Source organism: Schistocerca piceifrons, chromosome 3 (assembly GCF_021461385.2).
Source record: "Schistocerca piceifrons isolate TAMUIC-IGC-003096 chromosome 3, iqSchPice1.1, whole genome shotgun sequence".
Classification (NCBI taxonomy): domain Eukaryota; kingdom Metazoa; phylum Arthropoda; class Insecta; order Orthoptera; family Acrididae; genus Schistocerca; species Schistocerca piceifrons.
In genome coordinates, this window is record NC_060140.1 from 856,540,163 (window position 1) to 856,560,769 (window position 20,607).

General features: G+C 43.0%; 1 long non-coding RNA gene across 1 annotated transcript in view; it reads left to right on the forward strand.

Moving 5' to 3' along the window:
- Positions 1 to 19,883, forward strand: part of LOC124789641 — a 207,651-nt gene extending 187,768 nt beyond the window's left edge. Inside the window, exon 3 of the long non-coding RNA XR_007016146.1 lies at positions 19,771 to 19,883. This is a non-coding gene — a long non-coding RNA (uncharacterized LOC124789641). The remainder of the gene's footprint in view (positions 1 to 19,770) is intronic.
- The last annotated feature ends 724 nt before the right edge of the window (positions 19,884 to 20,607 follow it).

Below are 20,607 nucleotides of genomic sequence, written 5' to 3' on the forward strand. Positions count from 1 at the left end.
AGTGTTCTTTTTTGTTTTGGAATAACGTAGACACGTAATGTTCAGGTGTTAATACAAACAAATGTGCTTAAGTGGTATATGGATGTTTGGTTATGTTTCTTGCGAATTGTTCCCTAATAATTGTACTGCGTCACGCCTAATTCAATTCCTGAAAGAGAAGTGGATGAGTTAAACATTATAATTGATGTTGTAGAACAGAAGCGGTACGTTTGCGGACATGGATTCCAATTCAGAATATTATGTACTCACGCCCGTCTACAAGTTCTAGAATTTACGAACAACCTATATATGCAGAACACCGTGCAGCCCACAGCTCTCCGCAGCCAGTTGCGGGGAATTGAAATAACGATTAAAAAAGAAAAAAAAAGAAAAACGTCCCCGGCAGGCAGTGATTTCAACTCATGAAGATGAGTTTTACTCGTGATGACGAGGCTTGTAAATCGAGAACATTTTATTGAATAAATGATAATTGTTTTAAATATTGTTCATATGACTGTAGGCAGTCGCGAATCACCCCGTAAACATGGTGCTCCCAAAACCGCGTTTCGTAAATCGGTTTTCCAATGCCACTTCTGGGTGGTCTTGTAAACACTTCAGAATCGTTTCTGGAGATCCGCTTCTCGTTGCCGGTTTTCCAATTCCGCAGTCGATATTCGTTCCCATGTAAACGCAGCCGGTTTTGAAGCGTTACTGGATTTTCAAGTTATGCCTTGATTTCACCAAAATATTCGACTACTGCGGACGGGATGAGTTATTTTGCAGCGAAAGTGTACGACCCTACCACTACTATTGCAATTTAGTATGCTTTCACCTAAATAACAGAAACCCTGTCTCTGTGTTGCCACGTATAACCCTGTTACCAAAATTTAGTTTCCAAATAAAGTACACTATGGGACGATAGTACTGTTTATAAGAAAAGCTAATCAATCGACTTGCTCTTTTTACAGGATTTGACGTATGTTGGGTCTAACGGATAAGTAAATCAGACTATTCAATTCTTTTCCTAAGATTTTACCCAGCTGTTAGAAAGAAGCGCAGTATGAGTAGTATTATAGTGAAGCTAGGACAACTAAGTTTCAAGTTCATTTAGTGGTTTAAAACATGTACTAATAGTCGCCAGCCTGTCCAGGCAGTTAAACAGTGAAGTATTGGAAAATCAGAAGTATGAATTTTGCGTACTTTCTTGCTACTATTTAATTTGGTTCTTCAAATAAATAGTACTCTACTTAAACAGTATTGGATTACACCCTTACACATTACGTTTTTGAAAGGAAAAAGCCCGTAGATAACTTCAAGAAAGCTAAAACAAATTGGGCAGGGGGGACTTTTAGAAAAGCACTTTCTATAACCAACAAACAAATACTAATATACTAATGCACATACTTTTTGAACAGAACAATTCACTTTAAGGAAACCGCCGGCCGCGGTGGTCTAGCGGTTCTAGGCGCTCAGTCCGGAACCGCGCGACTGCTACGGTCGCAGGTTCGAATCCTGCCTCGGGCATGGATGTGTGTGATGTCCTCAGGTTAGTTAGGTTTAAGTAGTTCTAAGTTCTAGGGGACTGATGACCACAGATGTTAAGTCCCATAGTGCTCAGAGCCATTTGAACCATTTTTCAAGGAAACCTCTTTCTTACTGAAATTTACTTTCAAAAGCTATTACTCTGAACTAAGTCTGTATAGTCATTTAACAGATACTAGTAACTTGGCTTCACCCTAATTGAATTTTACGTAAGCAAACTTTTACAGTAAGACTTCACAATAGCTAAGAAAACACAAAAACAATTTAAATGGTGCCTCTTTACGTTAACTTGGCACTTCATAAGTCTGTACAACAGGCTACTCGGATTCATCAAATACCAGGAAGGAACCCTATATAGGAGTATGATTAGGATGAAATAACAGGGTGAACCAGTTTCTTTAAAGTCCAAGAATGGTTATTAAAACACAGTTTAAATTAATGGTTCACGCTGTACAAAAATAAAAATACAAAAAAAATCTTATCTGGTGGATGTAGGCTTGGATGCGGCGATCAGTTATGACGGCTACACTACCCACAGTACGGCCTGTGCAAGTATCTTGCTGTGTGGGCTCAATTTCTCTTCTTGGCGTTGGTCAATTTTACATACAGTAGCCCAACACTTCGCAGCTATGCCGTAAGCCGTTTGCAGTCTTCATCCGAGGCATTTTTGTGCGAATTTGCAGGCAAAGTTTCTCCTGCTCCACAAAGGTGTTGCCTCAATCAATGCCGCTTACAGACTGTGTGACTTACCTACCGCGCTTGCTCTAGGTGGCGCACCAATTCGCCGTTCCTACCTATTCCGATCCCCAGATACACTTTCGTTTCAAACAAAAGCACACTGGCTGTTACATAACAGCTGTTTCTTACATTGTTCCTAAGCGAGACGATTTCTTAAATTGTCAGATTTACATCCACATGAACAAATTATACACACAAATATTTTTTAATACAAAAGTCATCAGAAAATTATTTAACGTAATAAACAATTTACGTAGTATTTTACATACATTACTCACATATAATGTAAAGAACTTAAACTTTACTTTACATCTACAGATAATATAGTATCAATCGAAAATTTTAAAGCAAAAAAAGTATAAAAATTTAAATGAAAAATAAAGAAATAATATTATAAGAGAAGCAGAAATATTACACTGAGCATGAAATTGTGTAGCTCTAAATGAAGAGAAATAGCTATAATGCTGACTAAATCAGAAACTGGAACTTTGGTTCAAATGGCTCTGAGCACTATGGGACTTAACATCTGAGGTCATCAGTTCCCTAGAACTACTTAAGCCTAACTAACCTAAGGACATCACACACATCCATGCCCGAGACAGGATTCGAACCTGCGACCGTAGCAGTCGCGCGGTTCCGGACTGAAGCGCCTAGAACCGCTCGGCCACCGTGGCCGGCGGAGCAGCTGACTTCCGGGCGTCGTATTTAACTGGTCTAGCAAATCCACTTCAGACCTTAACATGTAAACACGACATCGGTTCAAAATGGCTCTGAGCACTATGGGACTTAAAATCTGTGGTCATCAGTCCCCTAGAACTTAGAACTACTTAAACCTAACTGACCTAAGGACATCACACACATCCATGCCCGAAGCAGGATTCGAACCTGCGACCGTAGCGGTCACGCGGTTCCAGACTGAAGCGCCTAGAACCGCTCGGCCACAACGGCCGGCCACGACATCGGAAAACGGTTTTCGAAATTCCGTTTTCGTCTTTTGAAAGATATGTCGCACGTAAACGTAGTGAATGTACTGCGCATTGAAGTGCTAAAAGAAGCTAACATTGAAAGTTGCTATTCATATCACTGTTTTGATGTAAATGCATTAGACTGCGGATTCAGTTTTATTGCAGTCTCTGCAACGACTGGAAAAATTATGCAATGATTTTATTACTACCTTACATGGAATGGATAGCAGCAATGGCAAAACCTGCGTATGAATTCAGCTAAACAAAATTAAATTTTATTGAACCAATCATTACAAAAAAATATATATAAAATATTATCACAAAAGGAGAGCTCCCTAGCAGTTATAGTGTTCGTAGAAAGAAACTTAGCTGTGGGAAATGGCGAGTCGTCGTCCCATGTGGGCGGCCCACGAATATATTGCAGTGATAGCGACGCTTGTTAAATAATTGCGCTGTAGCTTTCCTCCCGAAAGTTGGTGTGGAGATGCGGTAAGAGGTGCGTTCCGTTCGGTTGTCGGTTGAAGCGTTGTTTGTTGGTTATGCGGAACGGATGTAATCCATTCTGAACGACGTAATGTTTACCAACGTCACTGCATGTAATGAGTACTGTAACCACTACACGAACATTGTGGTTTCTGCATATGGTACGACAGTTTGGAGTATGTGCTCAATACTGAAATCAATTCAGTCGGTAAACGTACCTTTCTACAGTCACTGCTTCTGTATTACTCGATGGTACAGCAGTTGTCGGTAAGTGGCATATCAACACTTCGGAACTTTTAAGTCCGCTTTGTTTCTTGAGAAGTGTCCCGTCTGTGCGTTATTCCAATCTCGCAGAGTCTATAATATTGCTTTGAAAAGTAATTCTGGACGCGTAACGTTTGAATATGCTTTGTCCATTATCTTTTAAGTCCACGGTAAACCGGAAAACAACCTATATGTCGGCGGTTACAAATTCGCCATCCCTGCTCGTCCACAGGCGAACAACAACTCTCTCGTAACTGTCGTACCTCCGGTGTTATATCAAATATCGCTACCTAGCGATATACATCTAAACTCTCACTATCGCAGGGTATTATCGTAATTAAATCGTATTAAACGTTTTCAGTTTAATGATTCTAAGACTAACAAAAAGTGTTAAATAAAACACAGTCAAGCCACAAAATAAAATCAATTCAGTCTCAGATAAGCACAGCGGATACACAAGGTGTGATGCAATACACCATAGACAATTTTAGTATACGAATCAAACATGTAGCCTACACGGTCATAGTGTTGTTATCTTGACGCGATGATCACAGTAAATTGTGTTTGACATCCCACGAATAAATACCGGTCTCGACAATTCGCTGAATTACGTAAGATACAACTTATGACTGATCCATCATCCGCAGATAACTACAAATCGCAACAATGATTAAAACACGAAAAATTAAAATAATCAGCGTACACTACAGAAAAAAATTCTTGTAAGTTGTCACTGCCCACACTCGAAAACCTCCATGGTCCGAGAAACTACAGGAATAGAAGTCGAGCCGGCCGTTGTGGCCGAGCGGCTCTAGGCGTTTCAGTCTGGAACCGCGCGACCGCTATGGTCGCAGGTTCGAATCCTGCCTTGGGCATGGATGTGTGTGATGTCCTTAGGTTAGTTAAGTTTAAGTAGTTCTAAGTTCTAGGGGACTGATGACGTCAGATGTTAAGTCCTAGAGTGCTCAGAGCCATTTGAACCATTTGAACAGAAGTCGTAACCGCAACTAAACTCTGAAATTTTTACAAGTACTGAGGGCACACACTCGAAGAGACTTTAAGGTCCAATAGAAATGTAGACATTCACTGGGCAGTTCCCCCCCCCCCCCTCCCCCCCCCCCCCTTCTAGTCTGGACTTACGCGCTTACTCTCGGGCGCGGCTTTCCGCGATTACCAGTGGTTTGGCTCAGAATTTGCGGTAGCAGCGTTTTCAAGTTTGTCTATTCTTATGCTAGCTAAAATGTACTTACATAGTAAGATGCGCGCCTCATTGATGATTAATTTAAGTTGTACAATGTGTAGTTTGCCCACAATTAATAAAAATGTGTTTACTATATTACTAATATTGACTACAATTTGTTACTAACAAAGAAAGTGGCATATCATTCTTATGGAAAATCACCTCCCCTTCCTGGTGGTGCAGTTAGTTTTGTGATAACTAGCATAAATTAAATTATGGGTGGTTTTATTTATGAAAAAAATAGTGAATTCAAAATAACCAGATAAATCGTATGAAACATGTATTATGAAACTTCCTGGCAGATTAAAACTGTGTGCCCGACCGAGACTCGAACTCGGGACCATTGCCTTTCGCGGGCAAGTGCTCTACCATCTGAGCTACCGAAGCACGACTCACGCCCAGTCCTCACAGATTTACTTCTGCCAGTATCTCGTGTCCTACCTTCCAAGCTTTACAGAAGCTCTCCTGCGAACCATGGCTAAGCCATGTCTCCGCAGTATCCTTTCTTTCAGGAGTGCTAGTTCTGCCAGTATCTCGTCTCCTACCTTCCAAGCTTTACAGAAGCTCTCCTGCGAACCATGGCTAAGACATGTCTCCGCAATATCCTTTCTTTCAGAAGTGCTAGTTCTGCATGGTTCTCAGGAGAGCTTCTGTAAAGCTTGGAAGGTAGGAGACGAGATACTGGCAGAAGTAAAGCTGTGAGGACCGGGCGTGAGTCGTGCTTCGGTAGCTCAGATGGTAGAGCACTTGCCCGCAAAAGGCAAAGGTCCCGAGTTCGAGTCTCGGTCGGGCACACAGTTTTAATCTGCCAGGAAGTTTCATATCAGCGCACACTCCGCTGCAGAGTGAAAATCTCATTCTGGATGTATTATGAAGATAGTGCGCGGTGTAAATGAAGGTTGGTAGCGCGTGCTGCCTTGCTATTGTGTGTAGCTATGTTGTTTGACTTATTAAACTGGGGTTTCACTATTTGCGTATATAATTGGCATCCGCTGCCGAAATGTGATGTTGGAACTAATGCGAGCACATCAGCCGATGCGTCTCGCTGTGCTTTTTGACCTGACAGTCGATCGTCTTCATGTATTCGTTGCTTAAATAGTTACTAATTTGACAAGATTTCTTTGTTACCCTTTCCTTCACCCTGATGAATCACACTTCACTTACTCGATATTCGTAGATAGATGGTACGAAGTTGTCGAGCGCATCGCGCTGGTGTGTGTGTGTGTGTGTGTGTGTGTGTGTGTGTGTGTGTGTGTGTCGTACGGTAGCTGCGGTATATATATATATATGACCCGACATAGGGCTGCTGGCCGCAAGACGTGAGTGGTAGGGTGGATCACCTCTCGTGGTACTCCCTGTCACACGCCGAGGCACGCCCACCGCAGGCGCGCGGTGCGACGGAGTCGGCTGCGAGGAAATTCCGGACAATAGAAACAGTACAATACGCGCCAGGTACACTATGTGATCAAAAGTATCCGGATGCCTGGCTGAAAATGACTTAAAAGTTCGTGGCGCCCTCCATCAGTAATGCTGGAATTCAATATGGTGTTCGCCCGTCCTTGCCTTGATGACAGCTTCCACTCTCGCAGGCATACATTCAATCAGGTGCTGGAAAATCTCTTGGGGAATGGCAGCCCATTCTGCACGGTGTGCTGCACTGACGAGGAGTATTGATGTCGGTCGGTGAGGTCTGGCACGAAGTCGGTGTTCCAAAACATCCCAAAGGTGTTCTGTAGGATTCAGGTCAGGACTCTGTCCAGGCCAGTCCTTTACAGGGATGTTACTGTCGTGTAACCACTCCGCCACAGGCCGTGAATTATGAACAGGTGCTCTATCGTGTTGAAAGATGCAGTCGCCATCCCCGAATTGCTCTTCAACAGTGGGAAGCAAGAAGGTGCTTAAAACACCAGTGTAGGCCTGTGCTGTGATAGTGCCATGGAAAACAACAAGGGGTGCAAGCCCCCTCCATGGAAAACACGACCGCACCATAACACCACCGCCTCCGTATTTTACTGTTGGCACTAAACACGCTGGCAGATGACGTTCACCGGGCATTCGCCACACCCACACACTGCCATCGGATCGCCACATTGTGTACCGTGATTCGTCACTCCACACAACGGTTTTCCACTGTTCACTCGTCCAGTGTTTACGCTCCTTACGCCAAGCGAGGCGTCGTTTGGCATTTACGGGCGTGATATGTGGCTTATGAGCAGCCACTCGACCATGAAATCCAAGTTTTCTGACCTCCTGCCTGTTATTTAACTTGCAGTGGATCCTGATGCAGTTTGGAATTCTTGTGTGATGGTCTGGATACATGATTGGCTATTACACATTAGGACCCTCTTCAACTGTCGGCGGTCACTGTCCGTCAACAGACGAGGTCAGCCTGTACGCTTTTGTGCTGTAGGTGTCCCTTCACGTTTCCACTTCACTATCACATCAGAAACAGTGAAAAGAGGGATGTTTAGGAGTGTGGAAATCTCGCGTACAGACGTATGAAACAAGTGATACCCAATCACCTGACTACGTTCGAAGTCCGTGAGTTCCGCGGAGCGCCCCATTCTGCTCTCTCTCGATGTCTTATAAAAAAACGTATGTTTTGGGGGGTGTCCGGATACTTTTGATCACATAGTGTATATCTATGATGATGGCGTCCTCTTGGGTAAAATATTCCGGAGGTAAAATAGTCCCCCATTCGGATCTCCGGGCGGGGACTACTCAAGAGGATGTCGTTATCAGGAGAAAGAAAACTGGCGTTCTACGGATCGGAGCGTGGAATGTCAGATCCCTTAATCGGGCAGGTAGGTTAGAAAATTTAAAAAGGGAAATGGATAGGTTGAAGTTAGATATAGTGGGAATTAGTGAAGTTCGATGGCAGGAGGAACAAGACTTCTGGTCAGGTGACTACAGGGTTATAAACACAAAATCAAATAGGGGTAATGCAGGAGTAGGTTTAATAATGAATAGGAAAATAGGAATGCGGGTAAGCTACTACAAACAGCATAGTGAACGCATTATTGTGGCCAAGATAGAAACGAAACCCACACCTACTACAGTAGTACAAGTTTATATGCCAACTAGCTTGCAGATGACGAAGAAATTGAAGAAATGTATGATGAAATAAAAGAAATTATTCAGATTGTGAAGGGAGACGAAAATTTAATAGTCATGGGTGACTGGAATTCGAGTGTAGGAAAAGGGAGAGAAGGAAACATAGTAGGTGAATATGGATTGGGGGACAGAAATGAAAGAGGAAGCCGCCTGGTCGAATTTTGCACAGAGCACAACATAATCATAACTAACACTTGGTTTAAGAATCATGAAAGAAGGTTGTATACATGGAAGAACCCTGGAGATACTAAAAGGTTTCAGATAGATTATATAATGGTAAGACAGAGATTTAGGAACCAGGTTTTAAATTGTAAGACATTTCCAGGGGCAGATGTGGACTCTGACCACAATCTATTGGTTATGACCTGTAGATTAAAACTGAAGAAACTGCAAAAAGGTGGGAATTTAAGGAGATGGGACCTGGATAAACTAAAAGAACCAGAGGTTGTACAGAGATTCAGGGAGAGCATAAGGGAGCAATTGACAGGAATGGGGGAAATAAATACAGTAGAAGAAGAATGGGTAGCTTTGAGGGATGAAGTAGTGAAGGCAGCAGAGGATCAAGTTGGTAAAAAGATGAGGGCTAGTAGAAATCCTTGGGTAACAGAAGAAATATTGAATTTAATTGATGAAAGGAGAAAATATAAAAATGCAGTAAGTGAAACAGGCAAAAAGGAATACAAACGTCTCAAAAATGAGATCGACAGGAAGTGCAAAATGGGTAAGCAGGGATGGCTAGAGGACAAATGTAAGGATGTAGAGGCCTATCTCACTAGGGGTAAGATAGATACCGCCTACAGGAAAATTAAAGAGACCTTTGGAGAGAAGAGAACAACTTGTATGAATATCAAGAGCTCAGATGGAAACCCAGTTCTAAGCAAAGAAGGGAAAGCAGAAAGGTGGAAGGAGTATATAGAGGGTCTATACAAGGGCGATGTACTTGAGGACAATATTATGGAAATGGAAGAGGATGTAGATGAAGATGAAATGGGAGATAAGATACTGCGTGAAGAGTTTGACAGAGCACTGGAAGACCTGAGTCGAAACAAGGCCCCCGGAGTAGACAATATTCCATTGGAACTACTGACGGCCGTGGGAGAGCCAGTCCTGACAAAACTCTGCCATCTGGTGAGCAAGATGTATGAAACAGGCGAAATACCCTCAGACTTCAAGAAGAATATAATAATTCCAATCCCAAAGAAAGCAGGTGTTGACAGATGTGAAAATTACCGAACTATCAGCTTAATAAGTCACAGCTGCAAAATACTAACACGAATTCTTTACAGACGAATGGAAAAACTAGTAGAAGCCAACCTCGGGGAAGATCAGTTTGGATTCCGTAGAAACACTGGAACACGTGAGGCAATACTGACCTTACGACTTATCTTAGAAGAAAGATTAAGGAAAGGCAAACCTACGTTTCTAGCATTTGTAGACTTAGAGAAAGCTTTTGACAATGTTGACTGGAATACTCTCTTTCACATTCTAAAGGTGGCAGGGGTAAAATAGAGGGAGCGAAAGGCTATTTACAATTTGTACAGAAACCAGATGGCAGTTATAAGAGTCGAGGGACATGAAAGGGAAGCAGTGGTTGCGAAGGGAGTAAGACAGGGTTGTAGCCTCTCCCCGATATTGTTCAATCTGTATATTGAGCAAGCAGTAAAGGAAACAATAGAAAAATTCGGAGTAGGTATTAAAATTCATGGAGAAGAAATAAAAACTTTGAGGTTCGCCGATGACATTGTAATTCTGTCAGAGACAGCAAAGGACTTGCAAGAGCAGTTGAATGGAATGGACAGTGTCTTGAAAGGAGGATATAAGATGAACATCAACAAAAGCAAAACAAGGATAATGGAATGTAGTCTAATTAAGTCCGGTGATGCTGAGGGAATTAGATTAGGAAATGAGGCACTTAAAGTAGTAAAGGAGTTTTGCTATTTGGGGAGCAAAATAACTGATGATGGTCGAAGTAGAGAGGATATAAAATGTAGGCTGGCAATGGCAAGGAAAGCGTTTCTGAAGAAGAGAAATTTGTTAACATCCAGTATTGATTTTAGTGTCAGGAAGTCGTTTCTGAAAGTATTCGTATGGAGTGTAGCCATGTATGGAAGTGAAACATGGACGATAAATAGTTTGGACAAGAAGAGAATAGAAGCTTTCGAAATGTGGTGCTACAGAAGAATGCTGAAGATTAGATGGGTAGATCACATAACTAATGAGGAAGTATTGAATAGGATTGGGGAGAAGAGAAGTTTGTGGCACAACTTGACCAAAAGAAGGGATCGGTTGGTAGGACATGTTCTGAGGCATCAAGGGATCACCAATTTAGTATTGGAGGGCAGCGTGGAGGGTAAAAATCGTAGAGGGAGACCAAGAGATGAATACACTAAGCAGATTCAGAAGGATGTAGGTTGCAGTAGGTACTGGGAGATGAAAAAGCTTGCACAGGATAGAGTAGCATGGAGAGCTGCATCAAACCAGTCTCAGGACTGAAGACCACAACAACAACAGGTATATCTCGACAAACCTAAAGGAGGCAACTTGTTGCTGATGGGTACAGGAGTGGTAAGTTCGAGCGCTTCGTAAGAGGAAAAAACTTCGTGGAAACGTTAGGCAGCGCAGACAGTCTATAGTAATGTGAAGTGCAACGATCGCATAGGCTCATTTCTAGGAAAACCGAATAGCAGGCAGTTTCTGTATAATAGAGATTGCCTACAAAACACTGGTATTAGCCCTACGTGAATGCTGTTCAGTACGATGTGATGCATATCAGATCGGATCAATATCGACCGTTACGGAGAAGGGCTGCGCGGGAGCGCACAGCCGTGTCTGCCGAGAGAGTCTAACAGGAACGTTGGGGAGATCGTGAGAGGCAGACCGTCTAAGAAAAACGGTACACATCACGCGAGAACGTACTTGGAAAACCCCAGACCATATTTCAAGTGCCTTGCTAGCGCACCCGTAGAGGACATGACGATAAAATTAAGAAAATAACAGCTCGCACTGAGGCGTGTAACCGTCTGTGAATCGATCAGGAAGAAACCTCACAGCGCGCTGCAATAAAGAGTGCCCTGTGCCACACAGTTCGCTGAGTAGAAACGTTTGATGTATCGCAGCTACGCGCCTACTGGCCAGGTTTACCTGAGTGAAATGCGTGGCTAATATTTCCGCAAGATTGAGCAAAAAGTTAATTATTACAAGGTAATTGTCACAGCCTGTGTCGCGCGGGCCACGCTCATTGCGGTTCTTCCAAACACTTTTCTCCGTTAATCATTTGTTTCCCTCAGCGCTAATTGGTGACATCACATCATTTTTAGTGAAAGGCAGCTTTGCAAGTGCACTAAGTGGTAAGAAGTACATAAAGAGCTGTAAGCGTAGTCTGCCAACTACCCACAGTCTTCATTTTTTTCACAGTGTTTTGTTACAGCAGACCCTTTTAGCACTTAACTGGTTTGCTTGATGAAATTATTTGGTTCCTGGATTTCTAGAACGTGACTTGTTCCCTCAACGAACTACCTGAACGTTGCAAAGCAATATGGTTTATTTTTCCAGGCCAATTCGGAAAGTCCTTCAGCACATTCATTTCCATTACAGGATTAATAGATTTTTCACACTGCAGCGTAGTGAATGATGTTACTGAATTTCATGACGGATTTGAATTTTTACCTCACAGAAACTCGAACGAGCAACCTTCTTTTGTGGGCTGCCCGCTTACAGGCTGAAATATCCGGATGCAACAAGAGACCCACTCTCGCAACGTATCTCGCATTTTCGGTCGAATCTCTTAATGTACATACATGATAATACTTCTCAGTGTTTTCAATAGTACATAATATTATTATATTGTTATATGTTATACATATAGGCAACAAGAGACGCTACCAAGGGAATTCTCTGAAGACCTACAGCAACTTTTTACACTCTTAAACCGGGAAATCGGGAAGCAATGCTCCTTGATCCAACATATTTGCATCGTCTTCGTTTCGTTACTAACTACGTTGTGCTGTTTGAGTCCATTGTTGGTGAAGTTTGACTGCGAGTAGAACATCTGAATAGAGTAAGCTTGAAAGTAGCCCAGAAATTCAATTATGATTATGCGAAAACAAAATAATTTTGAACAACACACAGTGAAGAAAATGAGAACAAACTATCTGTGAATTATTATAGGACCAGTAACAATTTTTCTATCACTAGGGGTTAGATGGATACTGCGTACAGGAAAATTAAAGAGACCGTTGGAGAAAAGAGAACCACCTGTATGAATATCAAGAATTCAGATAGAAAACCAGTTCTAAACAAAGAAGGGAAAGCAGAAAGGTGGAAGGAGTATATAGAGGGTCTGTACAAGGGCGGTGTACTTGAGGGTAATATTGTGAAAATGGAAGAGGACGTAGATGAAGCTGAAATGGGAGATATGATTCTTCATGGAAAATTTGACAGAGCATCGAAAGACCGAAGTAGAAACAAGGCCTCGGGAGTAGACAGCACCGGCCGAAGTGGCCGTGCGGTTAAAGGCGCTGCAGTCTGGAACCGCAAGACCGCTACGGTCGCAGGTTCGAATCCTGCCTCGGGCATGGATGTTTGTGATGTCCTTAGGTTAGTTAGGTTTAACTAGTTCTAAGTTCTGGGGGACTAATGACCTCAGCAGTTGAGTCCCATAGTGCTCAGAGCCATTTTTGAGTAGACAGCATCTCATTAGAACTACTGATAGCCTTGGGAGAGCCAACCATGACAAAACTCTTTCATCTGATGAGCAAGATGTATAACACAGGCGAAATACCCTCAGACTTCAAGAAGAATAAATAATACCAATCCCAAAGAAAGCAGGTGTTGACAGATGTGAAAATTACTGAACTATCAGTTTCCTACGCTTATCTTGTCAGGTAAAAAAAAAAAAAAGAGAAAGCAGATGGCCAAAAGAATCTGCGTACTCGAGTCTTATATTATTATTTTCTTAATTATTTCACTTGGAGGGAGATGAAATGAAAGAAGACACATGTACTTATGTTGTAAAAAGACACACATACACTGAGTGCTACAAGCAAATACTTCATAGCTTTTCGCTTCGAGAACAAAAGTAAAGATATTGTTCTTTAACATCAGAGACATAGTTCATTGTCTAGGACTTCGTAGAATATGGCGTCTTTGGATTATTACAGTACACAGCTAACATATAATTTCATTTATTTTTCCATACACAACATTAATTAAATTTCAGCGTTCTTTCTCTTTCTGCAGATTCACGTTTATTTACAATTGTGGGTAATCAGCGATTTTAGATTAACACGCAGTTTCTCTCTCTCTCTCTCTCGTTCTTACACTTTGCTCACGGGACACACTTTTGACAGAATTTTTGCAAGTGGCGGTACAGCTGACAGCGCATTGCGGCGAGTGCCTCGTGTCCGCTGAACCAGCCGTGTGGGATGCACACATGTACTGCTGGCGGTTGGAGCGTCCGCCCTAGTTCTGCAGCACGGTATACAGTACTCACACAGCGAACTCTAACCCCACTGGCTGCCCCGCCAGGTGCCTGACCCACGTGACGTCACTGGAACCCACCGCCTGCTACGCGCCCCCGCCGATCACATCTGCCCGCTTTCAGCCGGCGAACACAGTGACAATCTGTGGGCTGCTGGGACTCACATATCAGACACAGAGATGCATTCCCAAGGCCCTAGTATGCTCCAGTGTTAGAATGGGACAGCTGCCCGTTGTGGTACAAGAATGTGATGTCACGGTTGTGACATTCCGTAGCTGTCGCAGCCTACTTGGTTGTCTGGAAACTGGAATTCAATTTTCAGCTTGTACGCATTTGGTGTGTGCTACATAAAGTATAGGTATTTGATGGTGTGTGCTACAGAAAGTATAGGTATTTGATGGTTCGATACTACGTCAGATAGGTGTTAAATGCACCTCTCATTTACTTCTTTAACACATTTTCGACTAATTTTCAACGTCCTGTTACAAAAAGAAAAAGAACGGATTTTTCCAGCATAATAGATTCTTTTAGAATTTTTGAAGAAGGAAGGGATGGATTTGAAGAACTTTAATTTTCTATCTTCTTTCCGTGCGTGGTGATACTGCTATCACATTCAGCATCTCTATGGCTGAAAGATGACTTATTCTATCGTAGTTTCCGATCTTTGTTGGAGTCTGGTGAAGGAATTTCACAGGTAAATCCGCAGCCACGGTCTGATATCCGTGATATATCAAGGCGTTCGATACAGTTCCCCACAGTCGTTTAGTGAAGAAAGCAAGAGCATGTGGACTATCAGACCAATTGTGTGATTGGATTCAAGAGTTCCTACATAACAGAACGCTGCATGTCATTCTCAATGGAGAGAAGTCTTCCGAAGTAAGAGTGATTTCAGGTGTGTCGCAGGGGAGTGTCGTAAGACCGTTGCTATATTCACAATATACATAAATGACCTTGTGGATGACATCGGAAGTTCACTGAGGCTTTTTGCGGATGATGCTGTAATATATCGAGAGGTTGTAACAATGGAAAATTGTGCTGAAATGCAGGAGGATCTGCAGCGAATTGACGCATGGTGCAGGAAATGGCAATTGAATCTCAATGTAGACAAGTGTAATGTGCTGCGAAAACATAGAAAAAAAGATCCCTTATCATTTAGCTACAATATAGCAGGTCAGCAACTGGAAGCAGTTAATTCCATAAATTATCTGGGAGTACGCATTAGGAGTGATTTAAAATTGAATGATCATATAAAGTTGATCGTCGATAAAGCAGATGCCAGACTGAGATTCATAGGAAGAATCCTAAGGAAATGCAATCCGAAAAAAAAGGAAGTAGGTTACAGTACACTTGTTCGCTCACTGCTTGAATACTGCTCAGCAGTGTGGGATCCGTACCAGATAGGGTTGATAGAAGAGATAGAGAAGATCCAACGGAGAGCAGCGCGCTTCGTTACAGGATCATTTAGTAATCGCGAAAGCGTTACCGAGATGATAGACAAACGCCTGTGGAAGACTCTGCAGGAGAGACGCTCAGTAGCTCGGTACGGGCTTTTGTTGAAGTTTCGAGAACATACATTCACCGAGGAATCAAGCAGTATATTGCTCCCTCCTACGTATATCTCGCGAAAAGACCATGAGGATAAAATCAGAGAGATAAGAGCCCACACAGAGGCATACCGACAATCCTTGTTTCCACGAACAATACGAGACTGGAACAGAAGGGAGAACCGGTAGAGGTATTCAAGGTACCCTCCGCCACACACCGTCAGGTGGCTTGCGGAGTATGTATGTAGATGTAGATAAGGGTCAGTGTTATTCTTTAACTAACACTGATTTTTGCTCTTGTATAGGCTTTTGGTGCAGTAGAAATTCGTCAGTAGTCATATCCAATCAGACTTCTAATTGGAAAGTATGGATGGCTCAAGTGAAGAGCTGCTTAATAGCTTTTTAATCCAATGCAATGGCTGTTCTGCGTGACAAGACCTTGCAGCGCAACTCGGCAACCTAAAGACTTTCAACAACCGAAACTGGTCATAACACAATAAATGTGTAATAATACAGCTGAGGTGGTTTTCATTAACATCATTCTCTTCCGTCATGCTCAACAAGTTAAACCCTACCGTTCTTAGGTCCCTATTTTAAAGTAAAATCAGTTGGACAGTACCGCATTGGTCTGTTGAAGATGCACGTATAAGTGCTGTGTAGACACCAGACTGTATAGACGGAGACTTCTCATGGGCGAGTTACATATTTGCTTAAATAAAGACGATCTGCAGCTTGCAGACCAGTCTGAAACTCACTCAGCCTCTGCACTTGTACTTATCAAGTGGCCTGGCAACCATTCAGGGTGCACCTGTGAACTGGGAAAACTGTCAACCGTGCAGGCTGGGCCAGTATCCCCGGATCTGCCACCTTGGATTCTCTACTTAGCACCAGCAACCTGGCTACGATGTAAGTTGCACCAGTGAGTTGGAAATTTTGACAGTCATGGAAGCTGTGCCAGTTTCTTTATGCCCCTCATCTTGGGATCATAAACTCACATTTATGTTACTTGGCAGTCGTGCTAGCTGTATCGGTATCCGCAGGCCTTCCATCTTGGATTTTTGAATTTCCCTCGTGTAAGACGACTTCCCGTCTGGAATTTTTGAATATCCCGCCATTTTATACTTAGCATAAATGATGGCCTGCGGTGTCAGTAACCCTGTATCACAATTGGGTTATATTGAATTTCCCTCCATTTAATAAGTAGGGCAATTGACTTACTTTCGGTGTAATGTCTGGTTCAAATGGCTCTGAGCACTATGGGACTTAACATCTATGGTCATCGGTCCCCTAGAACTTAGAACTACTTAAACCTAACTAACCTAAGGACATCACACAACACCCAGTTATCACGAGGCAGAGAAAATCCCTGGCCCCGCCGGGAATCGAACCCGGGAACCCGGGCGTGGGAAGCGAGAACGCTACCGCACGACCACGAACTGCGGACATGTAATGTCTGAGTGTTGGGTAGGGGATTGGAGGGAGAAATATGGCAGCAGTGCATGATGTTCTTGAATGACGTCATCGAAATTTGTTCTTATCTTCCTGTGACCGAGATAGTTAATGATCGACAGGTTAATGCGCACCTCTGAAACAAGTTCTACTTCGTGTTCTTCGCATTCACAAATCATTGCCAGAGCTGAAAGAAACAGGCGGAAGAAAAAAGCGTGGGAATGAATGAAGTCTCGAGAGTGGACTAGCGAAGTGAAGTACACTAGCAGACGCAGCGGCTGCTCTCCTGTGCCATTCTTCGAATACTTAAACTTCTCTTACGGAGAGGCTAGTGGTGGGCGCCCATACAGAGTGGTCTGCGAGTTACAGGTCATCGGAATCAGTGAAAGGCCATGGCATTGGAAGTAGAAGAATCCTACAAGGCAAATGCCGACGCGGCAGTTGTGCACGAATGCAATTTAGGATGCTGGAAAGAATGGAGATACATCTACAGACGTTAAAGTAACCTCTGGAGTGCCACAGGGGAGTGTTATGGGACCATTGCTTTTCACAATATATATAAATGACCTAGTAGATAGTGTCGGAAGTTCCATGCGGCTTTTCGCGGATGATGCTGTAGTATACAGAGAAGTTGCAGCATTAGAAAATTGCAGCTAAATGCAGGAAGATCTGCAGCGGATAGGCACTTGGTGCAGGGAGTGGCAACTGACCCTTAACATAGACAAATGTAATGTATTGCGAATACATAGGAAGAAGGATCCTTTATTGTATGATTATATGATAGCGGAACAGACACTGGTAGCAGTTACTTCTGTAAAATATCTGGGAGTATGCGTGCGGAACGATTTGAAGTGGAACGATCATATAAAATTAATTGTTGGTAAGGCAGGTACCAGGTTGAGATTCATTGGGAGAGTCCTTAGAAAATGTAGTCCATCAACAAAGGAGATGGCTTACAAAACACTCGTTCGACCTATACTTGAGTATTGCTCATCAGTGTGGGATCCGTACCAGATCGGGTTGACGGAGGAGATAGAGAAGATTCAAAGAAGAGCGGCGCGTTTCGTCACAGGGTTATTTGGTAAGCGTGATAGCGTTACGGAGATGTTTAGCAAACTCAAGTGGCAGACTGCAAGAGAGGCGCTCTGCATCGCGGTGTAACTTGCTCGCCAGATTTCGAGAGGGTGCGTTTCTTGATGATGGGGTATCGAATATATTGCTTCCCCCTACTTATACCTCCCGAGGAGATCACGAATGTAAAATTAGAGAGATTCGAGCGCGCACGGAGGCTTTCAGACAGTCGTTCTTCCCGCGAACCATACGCGACTGGAACAGAAAAGAGAGGTAATGACAGTGGCACGTAAAGTGCCCTCCGCCACACACCGTTGGGTGGCTTGCGGAGTATAAATGTAGATGTAGATGTAGAATCGCGTGCGGAAATGATCGCGCTTGAGCTCGGCGCTGATAATGGCTGTATGTGGCGTGGAGTACCTCCTTCCGTTTCTGGTTGTAACGAATTGTTGAAACTCGCTACAATGGGGTGGAAATTTTTACTGTGGACCATTTATGGTTGTCGCATAATAGCTTAGAACTCACTCATTCTCGAAAATTACCAATATATGAGCTGATTAGCAGTTTTAAAAGTTTTAACTTCGGAAGTTTTTTCACAGTACATTGCAGCTTCAGTGGCATATTGCCGACGTCAGTGCTTGCGAACTCTCTTAGATACTGCGTAAATCACGCAAAGTTTGCGCGAGCGAACGTAATATGGGGTGGTCTGAGTGTACGTAAACAGTTCATGGGAACGGTCAGCAATATTGTCAGATTGTTCGCTAATGATAAATTTGTCTGTAGCAGTATGCTTGTAGATTGTGAGGAAGTACAGAAAGACTTGGACAAATTTTCCACTGGCTGTAAGGATGCCATTTCAAAGTATTTGAACATGGATGAATACAAGCAGATACCTGTACCAAAGAAAAAGAAGCCCATAGTACTTTATTACAAAATTACCGACGAACATGCGGAGAAAGTCATACTGTTTAAAGATTTAGGGATAATACTAAGAAGCGATGGGACGATCGCATATAGTCATTATTTGGGAAGCCGATTGGAAGACTTGGATTTGTTGAAAGGGTTCTAAGAAAGTGCGGCGCATCTGTAAAGGAAATCTCGCACGAAACGCTAGTGCGACTAGTTTTATTGTTCCAGTGTTGGTGGGTCGGCGGAGGCCATGCAAAAATGTAACGGCAATGCTCAGGCAACTTAAACATAAACAGGAACCTTTTCACAAATTTAGACATCCGATATTGTAGCAAGACTGTGCGGCAGTTCTGCTGTAGCACGAAAATTAGGTGAGACAGATTAGTGAGTACGCGGGTGGAACAGCAGAGGAGGTCGCCAACACTCTTACGGATTACGCTCGTGTACTGTCGCTCTGGTCCTCCTCTGCAGGGCGCACAACTCTGTGAACACAGCGTTATTCGCCACCTGGTGAAAAAATCTATTCATCTGTTTTACAGCGCTGTCTGTGCTCGAAGACATTTCTTCTCAACTAATTACTTGTATTTTTCGTTGACGTATGTTGTTCTAGCAGCCATGTTCGTACCTTCGTCAGTGAAAGGTGAGTCCGCAGCTCGTGGTCGTGCGGTAGCTTTCTCGCTTCCCGCGCCCGGGTTCCCGGGTTCGATTCCCGGCGGGGTCAAGGATTTTCTCTGCCTCGTGATGACTGGGTGTTGTGTGATGTCCTTAGGTTAGTTAGGTTTAAGTAGTTCTAAATTCTAGGGGACTGGTGACCATAGATGTTAAGTCCCATAGTGCTCAGAGCCATTTGAACCATTTTTTTTTTTTTGTGAAATGTGATCTGTTGCATGCTCGAGGCGTTGAAAAGATTTGTCATGTTTGGGGCAAGCAACAGTGCGCAGCTGCCACGCCTAATAAAGGCAGTAACAATTAGCAAAGTGATGTGTGTTTCAGGTCATGCGTCGGATAATGTGACGTCAGGGACATGTCCGCCAAGGACGACGACAACAGCGCCAGTGGTGAGTACTAATCACACTACCTTGCCGTAATTAATAACGACTTCCGGTATACGCTTGCGTTTTACAGCTTTGCATAAGGTAAGTAATGGCAGTCAGTACAGTTCGCATACTTTTGTAGCTTACAACTGAACCTTCGTATATTATATTGTACTACCTCCTGCACAACACCACGAGGAACTATATGAACATCAGTGAAATTTACTCCGTAAAATTATTAAATGAGTAGGGCAGTAAAGTAATAGTACATATATAAAGAGTGCTTAGCGATAATCATCTTGTGGTGCTTTTCTTCAGAAAGCTCTCCCTTTTTGAGTTCCTGTCTGCTCGAACAGTTGATATATTTTGAGGATTCCACCTTGAAGGCGGAGAGGCGGGAGGCACAATGTCTTGTTTTTCTCCGTTCACGCATACATGTTTCTGTGGTACTACACCATTTCACTGTGAAGCATAAATTACATAAGTATAATTGCATGTTACCAAAACCATCACTAGATTCTCAAAAATGTTTGACCAAAAGCATATACCTCAAGAGCAAGAGAGGCGGGAGGCACAATGTCTTGTTTTTCTCCGTTCACGCATACATGTTTCTGTGATACTACACCATTTCACTGTGAAGCATAAATTACATAAGTATAATTGCATGTTACCAAAACCATCACTAGATTCTCAAAAATGTTTGACCAAAAGCATATACCTCAAGAGCACATTTCTTTGTTCTATCTTCCTGTCTTGTACAGTATTGACCGGGTTCTTTTTCATTCATTTTAAGGTG